The following is an 11,387-nucleotide window of genomic DNA, read 5'->3' on the forward strand; positions in this document are numbered from 1 at the left end:
GGGGGAGAGAGAGAGAGAGAAGCAGAGGGAGAAGCAGGCTCCCAAGGAGCAGGGAGCCCGATGCAGGACTCGATCCCAGGACCCTGGGATCATGACCTGAGCCAAAGGCAGACGCTTAACCATCTGAGCCATCCAGGCGCCCTTCTCTCTCTCTCTTTTAAAAAAGATTTTATTTATTCATTTGAAGCAGAGAAAGAGCATTCACGAAGGAGGGGTGGACGGTCGGGAGAGGGAGAGGGAGAAGCAGGCTCCCGGCTGAGCTGGGAGCCCAATGCAGGACACGGAGCTCAATCCCAGGACCCTGAGATCATGAGCTGAGCAGGCACTCAACCCATCTGAGCCACCCAGGCACCCCTCAACTTCCTTCTTCTCCATAAAATGACTTTCCTCTTTGTTGGGTTTGCCTATGATTTTGCCATGTTTGCATGTCCTGAATTTCAATTCTCTGTTATTGAATAAACCCATTTTTGGGGGGCTGGTGGTATAACTGACTTTTATTTTTAAGATTAACCATCTTTTGTGGATCATGCTTTTAGTGTCATATTTGAGAAATCTTTGCTTAGCTGAAAGTTGCAAAGATTTTCTCCTGTGTTTTCTTCCGGAAGTTATGTCTTACATTTAATTTTGTGATCAATTTTGAGTTAATTTTTGTGTGTGATGCCAGGTAGGGATTGATGCCCTCCTCTTCCTCTTCTTTTATTTTTTTGGCATGTAGTTACCCGACTGTCCTATATTGAAAAAACTGTCCCTTCTCTGCCGCATTGCCTTTGCACGGTTGTCAAAAATCGACTGACCATATGTATGTGGATGTACTTATGAACTCTCTATTCTGCTCCACTGATCTATTTGTCTTTTTTTATGTCTATACCATACTATCTTAATTACAGTAGCTTTGAAATAAATCTTGAATTTATACAAGCCTTTCTGCTGTATTCTTCTTTTTCAAAGTTGTTTTGGCTGCTCTAGGCCCTTTGCATTTCCATATGACGCTTAGAATCAGATCGCCATTTTCAATCAACACTGCTGTGATTTTGTTTGGGACTACATTAAATGTTTAGATCAATTTGGGGAAATTGAAGTCTTAATAATATTGAGTCTTCCAATCCATGGGTAATATATATCTTGCCATTTATTTAGGTCTTTTTCTTTCTTTCTTTCTTTCTTTTTTTTTTTTTTTTGAAAGAGCACAGGCAGGCATGGGGAGGGGCAGAGGGAGAAGGAGAAGCAGAGAGAGAATCCCAACCAGACTCCCTGCTCAGCACAGAGCCAGAGGCAGGGCTCAGTCTCACGACCCTGATATCATGACCTGAGCTGAAATCAAAAGTCCGATGCTCAACTGACTGAGCACCCAGGCTCCCCTATTTAGGTCTTTTTTCACTTATCTGAGCAATGTTTTGGAGTTTTCAGTGCACATCTTTTGTCAGATTTATCCCTAAGTATTTTATGGTTTTTTTGATGCTATAATCAATAATATTTTTAAATTTAACTTTTGAGTGTTCATTGCTAGTGTTTTGGATTAAATTGTGGGCCCCCAAGATATATATTGAAGTCCTAATCTGTGGTACCCATGAATGTAATCTTATTTGGAAGTAGGGTCTTTGCAGATATAATCCAAGTTAAGATGAGGTCATACTGGAGTAGGGTGGGCCCTCAATCCACTAAGATTGGTGTCCTTATAAGAAAACTTGGACACAGACATGCACAGAGGGAAAATGATATAAAAACCCACAGGGAGGGGTGCCTGGGTGGCTCAGTTGTTAAACATCTACCTTCAGCTCAGGTCATGATCCCAGGGTCCTGGGATCGAGCCCCACATCGGACTCCCTGCTCCACGGGAAGCCTGCTTCTCCCACTCTCCCTGCTTGTGTTAACTCTCTCTGTCAAATAAATAAAATCTTAAAAAAAAAAACCAACCCACAGGGAAAAGACAATGGAGGTAGAAATTGGAGGGATGCATTTACAAGCCAAGGAACACTTGGATTGCCAGAAGACACTGGAAGCTAAAAGAGGCAAGGAGGGATTCTCCCCTAGATCCTTCAGTGAGAGCATGCCCTACCCATACCTTGGTACCAGACTTCCAGCAACCAGAACGTGAAAGAATAAATTTCTGCTGTTTTTAAGCCATCCCAGTCTGTGAGACTGTTATGGCAGCCAAGGGAAACTAATGCAACTAGTAGGTAGGAACACAATTGATTTCTGCATATTGATCTTATATCCTGAAAGCGTGCTAACCTCAGCTGTTAGATCTAGTAACTTTTTTGTAGATCTCATTGAATTTTCTGTATAGATGATTATGTCATCTCCGAATAAAAACAATTTTACTTCAGGCCACCTGGGTGGGAGCCTGCTTCTTCTCCCTCTCCCTCTGTTGCTCCCCCTGCTTGTGCTCTTTCCGGCTCTCTCTCCTGCTCTCTGTCAAATAAATAAATAAAAATCTTTAAAAAAAATAAAGTAAAAAAACAATTTTACTTCCTCCTTTCCAATCTGGATGCCATTATTTATCTTTCTTGCCTTATTGCACAGGCTAAAGGCTCCAGTATAATGCTGAAGAACAGTGGTGAGAGCAGATATCCTTGCCTTATTCCTGATTTTAGGAGGAAAGCATTCAATCTTTTACTATGATGTTTTTACATGATGTTATTGTATTTGTGTGTGTGTGTGTAGATGCCTTTATGTGGCTGAAGAAGTTTCCTTCTATTCCAAATTTCTTGAGACTTTTTTTAATCAGCAACTTATATTGGATTTTTGTCAAATGTGTTTTTGATAGATGTTAAGATGATCATGTTTTCTTTTCTTTTTGTCTTTTCTTTTTTGATTGTTAGAAATGTTTTCAGTGTTTCAGATGTTTACTCCACTTTGCATTTTTGGTCATGATGTACTATTCTTTTTATATAATGTTGGATCTGATTTACTAAAATGTTATTAAGGGTTTTTGCATCTATATTCATATGCAGCATTGGTCTATAGTTTTCTTATAATGTCTTTGTCTCATTCTGGTGTTAGAGTAATGTCAGCTATGTATAATGAGTTGGGACGTATTCCCTATGCTTCAATTTTCTGAAAGAGTTTGTGTGGAATTGGTATTATATCTTTTTTTCTTAAATGTTTAGTAGAATTCACCAGTAAAGCTATTTAGGTCTGGTGTTTCCTTTGTGGGAAAGTGTTTGTTTGTTTCATTTTGTTTTTTAAGGTTTTATTTATTTATTTGAGAAAGCACCAGCGAGAACACAAGCGGCGGGAGTGGAGAGGCAGAGGGAGAGGGAGAAGCAGATTCGCTGCTGAGCAGGGAAGCCCGATACAGGGCTTGATCCCAGGACCCTGAGCTCATGGCCTGAGCCAAAGGCCAACTGAGCCATCCAGGCACCCCTTTGTGGGAAGATTTTTAACTACAATTCAATCTGCTTAATAGCTATAGGGTAATAGAGGTGATCTATTTCTTCTTGAGTGAGTTTGATATTTTATTTTCTTTTTTTAAAAGATTTTATTTATTTATTCATTCGAGACACAGAGATACAGAGAGAGAGAGAGAGAGAGAGAGAGAGAGAGAGAGCTTGAGCAAGGGGAGCAGCAGAGGGAGGGGGAGAAGCAGACTGCCCGCTGAGCAGGGAGCCCAATGCAGGGCTCGATCCCAGGACCCTGGGATCATGACCTGAGCCAAAGGCAGACACTTAACCATCTGAGCTACCCAGGCACCCCTATTTTATTATTTTCAAGGGGCTTTTACAATCAACCTAAGCTGTCAAATGTTTTGCATAAATTCTCCTTTTATTCTTTTAGTATCTTTAGAATCTGTAGTGATGTAGTCTCTCTTATTCCTGATATTAATCACTTATGGTTTTTTCTTGTTTGTTTGATAAGTCTGGCTAGATTTATCTATTTTTCTTCTCTTCTCACAGAACCAGCTTTTGGTTCTTAATTTTCATTCAGTTCAAAAATTTAAATTTTCTCTTTGATTTCTTCTTTTACCCATGAATTATTTAGAACAGTGTTGTTTAGTTTCCAAGTATTTGGGGGATTTTCCAGATACCCTTCTATTATTGACATACAATTTAATACCACTGTGGTCAGAGAATATATTTTGTATGATTTCATTCCATTTATTTATTTACTTACTTACTTATTTATTTTTAAAGATTTTATTTTTAAGTAATCTCTACATCCAACATGGGGTTCAAACTCACAACTCTGAGATCAAGAATTACACGCTCTACCGACTGAGCCAGTCAGGCACCCCAGATCGCATCCCTTTTAAATTTACCAAGACTTTTTTTTATGGCCTAAGATATGGTCTATCTTGGCAAATGTTCCATGCACACTTGAAAAGAATGTGTATCCTGCCGTTATTGAGTGGAATGTTCCATAAATGTCAATTTTGGTCAAGTTAATTGATAGTGTTGGTCAAGTCCTTAAATACCTTTACTGATTTTTTGTTCACTTGTCCTATCAATTACTGAGATTAAGTATTGTCATTTCTGGTTATAATCACAGATTCATCCATTTCTCCTTATAGTTCTATCAATTTTTGCTTTGTGTACTTTGCATCTCTGTTATTGGGTACATAAATACTCAAAATGTGTTATTCCTTTTTTTTTTAAAGATTTTATTTTAAAGCAATCTCTACATCCAATGTGGGGCTTGAACTCACAACCTCAAGATCAAGAGTCCCATGCTCTACCAACTCAGCCAGCTAGGTGCCCCTCAGATTGTTATGTTTTCTTGATGAGTTGACAGGTTTATCATTATGAAATGACCTTCTTTATTCCTAGTAATACTCTTTGCCCTTCAATCTACTCTATCTAGTTTTAATATAGCCATTCCAACTTTATTTTTTTTAAAGTGCACAGCAACTTTTTTTTTAAAGATTTTATTCATTTATTTGAGAGAGAGAGAATGAGAGATAGAGAGCATGAGAGGGAAGAGGGTTAGAAGGAGAAGCAGACTCCCTGCTGAGCAGGGAGCCCGATGTGGGACTCGATTCCGGGACTCCAGGATCATGACCTGAGCCGAAGGCAGTCGCCTAATCAACTGAGCCACCCAGGCGCCCCCAACTTATTTTGATTAGTGTTAGCATGATATATATTTTGCCATCCTTTTACCTTTAACTTATTCATGTCCTTATATAGTGAAAGGGATTTCTTGTAGGCAGCATATAGGTATTGCTTTTACAATCCAATCTGAGAAGCTCTGTCCTTTAATTGGTGTGTTTATTTTTTTAAGATTTTATTTATTTATTTGAGAGAGTGAGTGAGTGAGAGGGAGAGCACAGCCAGGGGGAGAGGCAGAGGGAGAAGCAGACGAGCCCAATGTGGGGCTCAATCCCAGGACCCTGAGATCATGACCTGAGCCAAAGGCAGACACTTAACCAACTGAGCCACCCAGGCGCTCCTAATTGGTGTGTTTAGATCATTTACATTTAATGTGATTATTGACATAGTTGGGTTTAAATTTTCCATCTTGCTATTTGTCATCTATTTGTACCATCTGTCCTTTTTTTCCCCTTCTTTTCTGCCTTTTTCTCAGTAATGTAAATAACTGAAATTCAAAATAGAAAATATGGAGAAAGGCTTGGGATTTTGCAGATTAAACTGGTGGTGTCAGGAATGGCTTGATAGAGAAAATATCAGGTCTTAATTCTGCTTGTCGTCCAACTCTGGCATCTTTGCTGAGGGTCACATTGAGCTGTGAGGTGCTGCAGGGATGTCTTTAGAGTCAGCACCATGGCAGAAGACCTCAAGACCAAAATCAAGAACTACCAGACTGCCCCTTTTGACAGCCACTTCCCCAACCAGAACCAGACTAGGAACTGCTGGCAGAACTACCTGGACTTCCACCACCGTGAGAAGGCAGCGATTGCTAAACGGGTGATGTCTCTGTGTGTGCATGGTACCGGTGTGTGTACAAGTCCCTCTACCCCATACCCTGGGTGTCAGCCTGGGACGACTGCTGGGCTGAAAGCATATCTCCTGGGAAGATCTGAACTGGCTCCACCCCCCTCTCCCCTATCCTCCATCCTTCTCCCAGGGTGGCGAAGGGGGACCTGGGCACATGGTGATCCCCACCCCGTGATCTTGAATCATGGCTTAAATAATAATAAATAGTCGTTGGAAAAGTGTAAGACTGTGTATGTGTAAAAGAGCCAGATGATAGGGTAAGAAGCTGTGGTGGGAATTAATACCTTGACCAGTAAGAGGGGCTTCAGGGTAATTGTTTTTTTCTGTTTTGTTTTGTTCTCTGTTATTAAACTGACCACCTTCTCTTTTAAAAAAGATAGAGAAAATGTCATTTGATCTGGACCTTGAAATATTTTGGATCAGGGTGATGGTGGATGGGAGGCACGCCATCTTGAGGGAATAAGATGAGCAAAGGGGATGGAGACAGGAAAGTATGTGTGTGGTTCAGCAGAAAATGGATTATGCAGATGGTCGGAAGAAAAGTGGCAGGAGATGTGGAGGGTACGTATGCTGTTGCCAGCTTCCTATGGACACCCCCACCCTGATGGCCTGCAGATATCTAAGCCACCTGTCAAATCAAACACATTATTTGCCTTCAAACCTACTGTCTCTCAGAAGCCCATAATTTGATGTGTGGCATCACCATTTTCCTTAATATCTATACCAGAAGCCTCTGAGTCATCTTAAGTGCCTCTTTGTTCCTCAACTCTATCCTTCCCCCCCCAGGTCACCTCTCCAACTTGAACTTTCCTTTCTATCCCCCTGGTCTTGGAGCCAGCATTTGCTTGCTCTCATTCTTGTGCTCTCTCTCTCTCTCTCTCTCTCTCTCTCTCTCCCCTCAACTACTGCATTAGCCTTCTCACTGGTCTCTCCATTTCTAGATTCGTCTTCCTTCACACCATCTTTCACACAGGGACTAACTCCCTGTACCCCCTGAAAATGGATGTGAAATTCTATGTGTGTTTTTTCTTGGGGAAACCTGTAGCTTTCATTAAAGTCTCAAAGACAGCAACAGTCCACAAAAAGCTAAGAGTGGCTGCCTTGCATCTTTATTTCAAACGAGACATCTGAGGTTCAGTTAATGTAGTGCAGTTGACAGACTACTGAACAAGAAGTCAAGAGACCTAGGGTGCCTGGGCGGCTCAGTCAGTTAAGGGTCCAACTCTTGATTCTGGCTCAGGTCATAATCTCAGGGTCGTGAGCTCAAGCCCTGCATCAGGCTCCACGCTGGGTGTGGAGCCTGCTTAAGATTCTCTCTCTCCCTCTCCCTCTGCCTCTCCCCACCCCTCAAGGGGAAAAAAAAATCAGGAGACCTAGGTTCGAGCTCTGGTGCTGCCACAAACTTGCTGTATGATCGGGGGCAATGTGTTACCTGCTCTGTACCTTTTCCTCATCTGTAAAATAGAGAATGATCTCTTCCAGTCTCAAAATGTCATTATTTTATTACTTACAAGTAGATTCTTTTAACATCAACTATTCCAGTTTATTTCCTCTCAGGCTCTTCTCTGTTCTGTTCCACTAGACAAACATTTGCTGTTGTGTGCCGTTCACTGAGCGAAGCTCAGCATTTAGAAAATAAATAAAGCGCTGTTTCTCCCACTTCAGAAACTCACAGACCAGCTGGGCAGACAGACATGTAAATGAGAAATTACCATACAATGTCATAAAATGCAGAGCTCTGGAAGCACAAAGGAGGCCCTCTGGGGGAGGGGCATCTAACTTTGCTTGGGCAAGTTGGGGAGGCCTCAAAGAGGAGACCACAGCTGAGTCCGGAGGGATGAACAGAACTTTCTGAGCAGAGAAGGAGAGGGATGACATTTCAGGCAAGGGAAACACCATATGAAGGTAGAGGGAGGCAGTAACAGAGTCCCAACTTGGCAGAACAGCCCATACCTGAGGATAGTTCGAATGTATCCATGTTGAAGACTGGGGCTTTGAATGCGCAGGAAGTAACAGGAGAGAGGGCTGTAGGGGAGGGTGAGTCAGTTACTCAAGGCCCTCACACAGAGGGCCAAGAAGTCTTGACTTCACCCCTTGACAGTGGGGAACCATTGGATTGTTTTAGGCAAGTGAGTGACCGTCTGATTTCTCTTTCTCGGAAAAAGCACACTGGCCTTGGAGGGGAAGATACATTGGAAGGGTATGATACAAGTTTGGAGGTGAGAAAGGTCTGAATAAGCCAAGGGAGCGGGGGGTGGAGGGAAGGTAATGTGTTCCCTTTAGACCTATTACACCCAAAGAAGAGCCAAGTTAAAATGTCCACCAGGATGCTGGAAATAGGAGTCTGATGCTGAGCAGAGGGATCTGGATTTAGGAGCATGAATAAGTAAGCGCTGATGGAAGGCACGAGAGAGAAGGACAGTATCTAAGGCAAACCTGGAGGAAGTATCCTTGGCAAGGGACGTGGGGCATTTATTCTGGTGAGGAGGGAGGAAGGAAATCGAAAGAGTTTGATTTAGTGGTTCTCACATTAGAATCACTGAGATAACTTTTAAAAAGCGCCAATAGTTGGGTGCACCTCGGAAATTTCTGGTTTAATTACTCTGGGATGGGTCCTGGGCATTGGTATGTTGTCAGAGCTTCCCAGGTGATTAAAATCTGCAGTCAAGGTTTGAGAACCACTGGTTTAATTGTAGGTAACTCTTTAGACTGGTGATAACAGGATGGGGTTTGAGGAACCTTGCACTTGATAAAGGTTGGATGACAGGGGATGGTAAAAGTTTGGGACAGGTGAGGACTAGAGAAAGAGAAGGAAGTTAGAAGGGAGCTAACACCAATTTAATGACTTATGTGCCATTAACGTAGAAATGAATGAGGCTCTGTCCTTGTTCTCAAAGAGACCAGGAGCTTAGTGAAGAGAGAGACACCTCCCAACAACCTTATGATACACAGCGTTCTTAACCAGTTAAGACGGTTTGCTATTTTGTTCCCTTTCTCACTAAAAATGAAGAGAAAAAAATCCAGCTGTTTCACAGTGTAGACTGGATCCGGAAATACTTTTGTAAGCATCGAGAGGTGCCTTTCTAGGAAAGCTGGGTACTAGTGAAAGAGCTCTAATTATCCTGGGAGATAGAACTGTGCCCAGTTTTGGGGCGCCTGGGTGGCTCAGTCGTTAAGCACCTGCCTTCGGCTCAGGTCATGATCCCGGGGTCCTGGGATCGAGCCCTGCATTGGGATCCCTGCTCCGCGGGAAGTCTGCTTCTCCCTCTCCCTCTGCTTGTGTTCCCTCTCTTGCTGTGTCTCTCTCTGTCAAATAAATAAAAAAAAAAAAAAAAAAAAACGGGCGCCTGGGTGGCTCAGTTGGTTGAGTGACTGCCTTCGGCTCAGGTCATGATCCTGGAGTCCTGGGATCGAGTCCCACATCGGGGTCCCTGCTCAGCAGGGAGTCTGCTTCTCCCTCTGACCCTCTTCCCTCTCATGCTCTCTATCTCTCATTCTCTCTCTCTCAAATAAATAAATAAAATCTTAAAAAAAAAAAAAAAGAACCGTGCCCAGTTTTATCAGCAGGGCTCTAAGAAGATGGTGGTTGTGGCTGGGATGTGGGCAGGACTGGGGTCACCTGTGCCTGGGAGTTGGCTGAAATTGCCCATCACTAAACATCGAAAGACTTTGATGGCCATCCTGCTAGGGGGTGAGGCTTCTGTGGTTAAGCAAAGTCCTAAGGATACCCCTTTCTCAACAGTGGTGCTGGGAAAGGGCTCTACTTTCCACCAGAGTGGAAGGCCTAACATTTGCCACTGTGGTCTGGGCCTGACTTCCGGGAACAGCCTCATCTGCACCGGAAGCAGGCCCTCCTCTCAGCTGGGATCTTCCTTTAGAGAGTGTCCATCGCCACTTCACGAGCCTTTTGCATCCTCCCTGGAGGTGCAACCTCCACGGCTCCTGAGAGGCCTCTGGTCAGCCTGTTCTATCCCTACTGCCTGAGGCCCGGGAGGTTCTAGAAAGCACTAGGAATCTTGTAAGGTATCTAACAAAGAGGGGAAGTTTGACTGAGAGTTGACTGGGGCATGATGTGTATGTGGACTTACCTTATTAGTCCCATTTTATATAAACAGGAATCGAGCCCGGAAGAAATTAAGAAATGAAGAAACTTGCCCATGTCCTCAAAGCTGTGTTTTCGAAATTAATAAATAATAATAAATATAACAATCTGTTCCATTCTATTGTCCTTCAGGCTCCTGACCTCCCTCTGTCACTGTGGGTTGAACCCCTTGGGAAAATCCCCGTTGGATGTCACCTCAGTGTCCTCTCCCCTACCAGGGTTAGTCTAGGTCCCTTGGGCCCTAGGATACACGGACCTGCTCTTTGGATCTCCATTTCTTCACTCTGTGAATCCAGACGGGTTTCCATTCTAGGGGTGAGCATGGAAGGTAGCCCAGAGAATTGCTGCATGGGACTCATCACACCGGTTAGAACGAATGTTGGACCTCTCCTCTGTAATCCAGTGCTTTTGCTGCAGAGGTAGAATTGAAAGCCTTCAATCACACCCTGAGAGGAGAAAGGAGAGCTTGAGTTTATTCCCAGCTCGATGCCCGATATCTGTTAATCCTGAAGCTTTATCTGTTGACATCCTGACTTAGGTTTTGGGTTTGGGTGGGGCCAGTCTACAGAACTGTCTGTTATTCCAAATACCTGTAATTCTGATTCTTTGGGCCTTTCTGAGTCTTGTGAAACAGGCTAGCATCATGTGAACATACTTCATGCTGAAGCTAGTGCCCCAACAGTGGGTCAAATTATACACTCGCTGCCTGGCACGGGGTGGGGTGTGCTCGGGGCAGGGTTGGGAACACCTAAGCCTGCTCTTCCTCCCTTTCCCTTTCCCAGCTCTTCTGCCACGTGTTCCTCATATACCTCCAGGATGGCGGGTGCAGCCTGGTGCCGGGCACGTGACAGGCACCAAGCACCTGGACTCAGTACACAGGGACTTGGGTACCGGAAATAACGATTCTGCATATCACATGCAGTCTTGGTACTGAGTCACTTGCTCACTCCTCATGTGGGATGGGGGCGGGGGAGGGGTGAGGAGAGGCAAGGGCTAAGGAGAAGGGAAGTGTTGCCTAAGATTTTCCATTTTTGAGTGTTAACCATGCAGAAGAACGTGGCTCTGTCCTCGTGGTTGGTTAGGTTAGAATGGACAACTGTGAAGGATAAGCTGCAGTCTCAGAGAAAAAATTTCATTAGGGAGGAGCAGAAATCCCAAGCAAGCTGAGAACCTCTTTCCCTTGGGACTTTTTAACCACAGGGCTGGGTGAGAAGGTATCAGGACTGAAAGCCCGAAGATGTTGAGATGGTGAGAGGAGGACCTGCAAGGGAGAAGTATGCGAAGGTGCTTTTGAAGTATTACTATTCTAGGTAAGTGCAAGGTTGCGCGGCAATAAGAAGATAATATAATAATACTTTAAGCTTTTGCGCACTCCAAAGGGTATAGGGACTTCC

The 11,387-nt window shown here is 43.6% G+C and overlaps 1 pseudogene; it reads left to right on the plus strand.

The window, feature by feature from the left end:
• The first annotated feature begins 5,654 nt into the window (after window positions 1-5,654).
• On the plus strand, window positions 5,655-5,977 carry LOC112814859 (cytochrome c oxidase subunit 6B1 pseudogene; annotated as a pseudogene).
• Window positions 5,978-11,387: the final 5,410 nt, after the last annotated feature.

This window comes from Callorhinus ursinus, unplaced genomic scaffold (assembly GCF_003265705.2).
Source record: "Callorhinus ursinus isolate GAN/ISIS: 27379988/994484 unplaced genomic scaffold, GSC_fseal_2.0 scaffold88, whole genome shotgun sequence".
Lineage (NCBI taxonomy): Eukaryota > Metazoa > Chordata > Mammalia > Carnivora > Otariidae > Callorhinus > Callorhinus ursinus.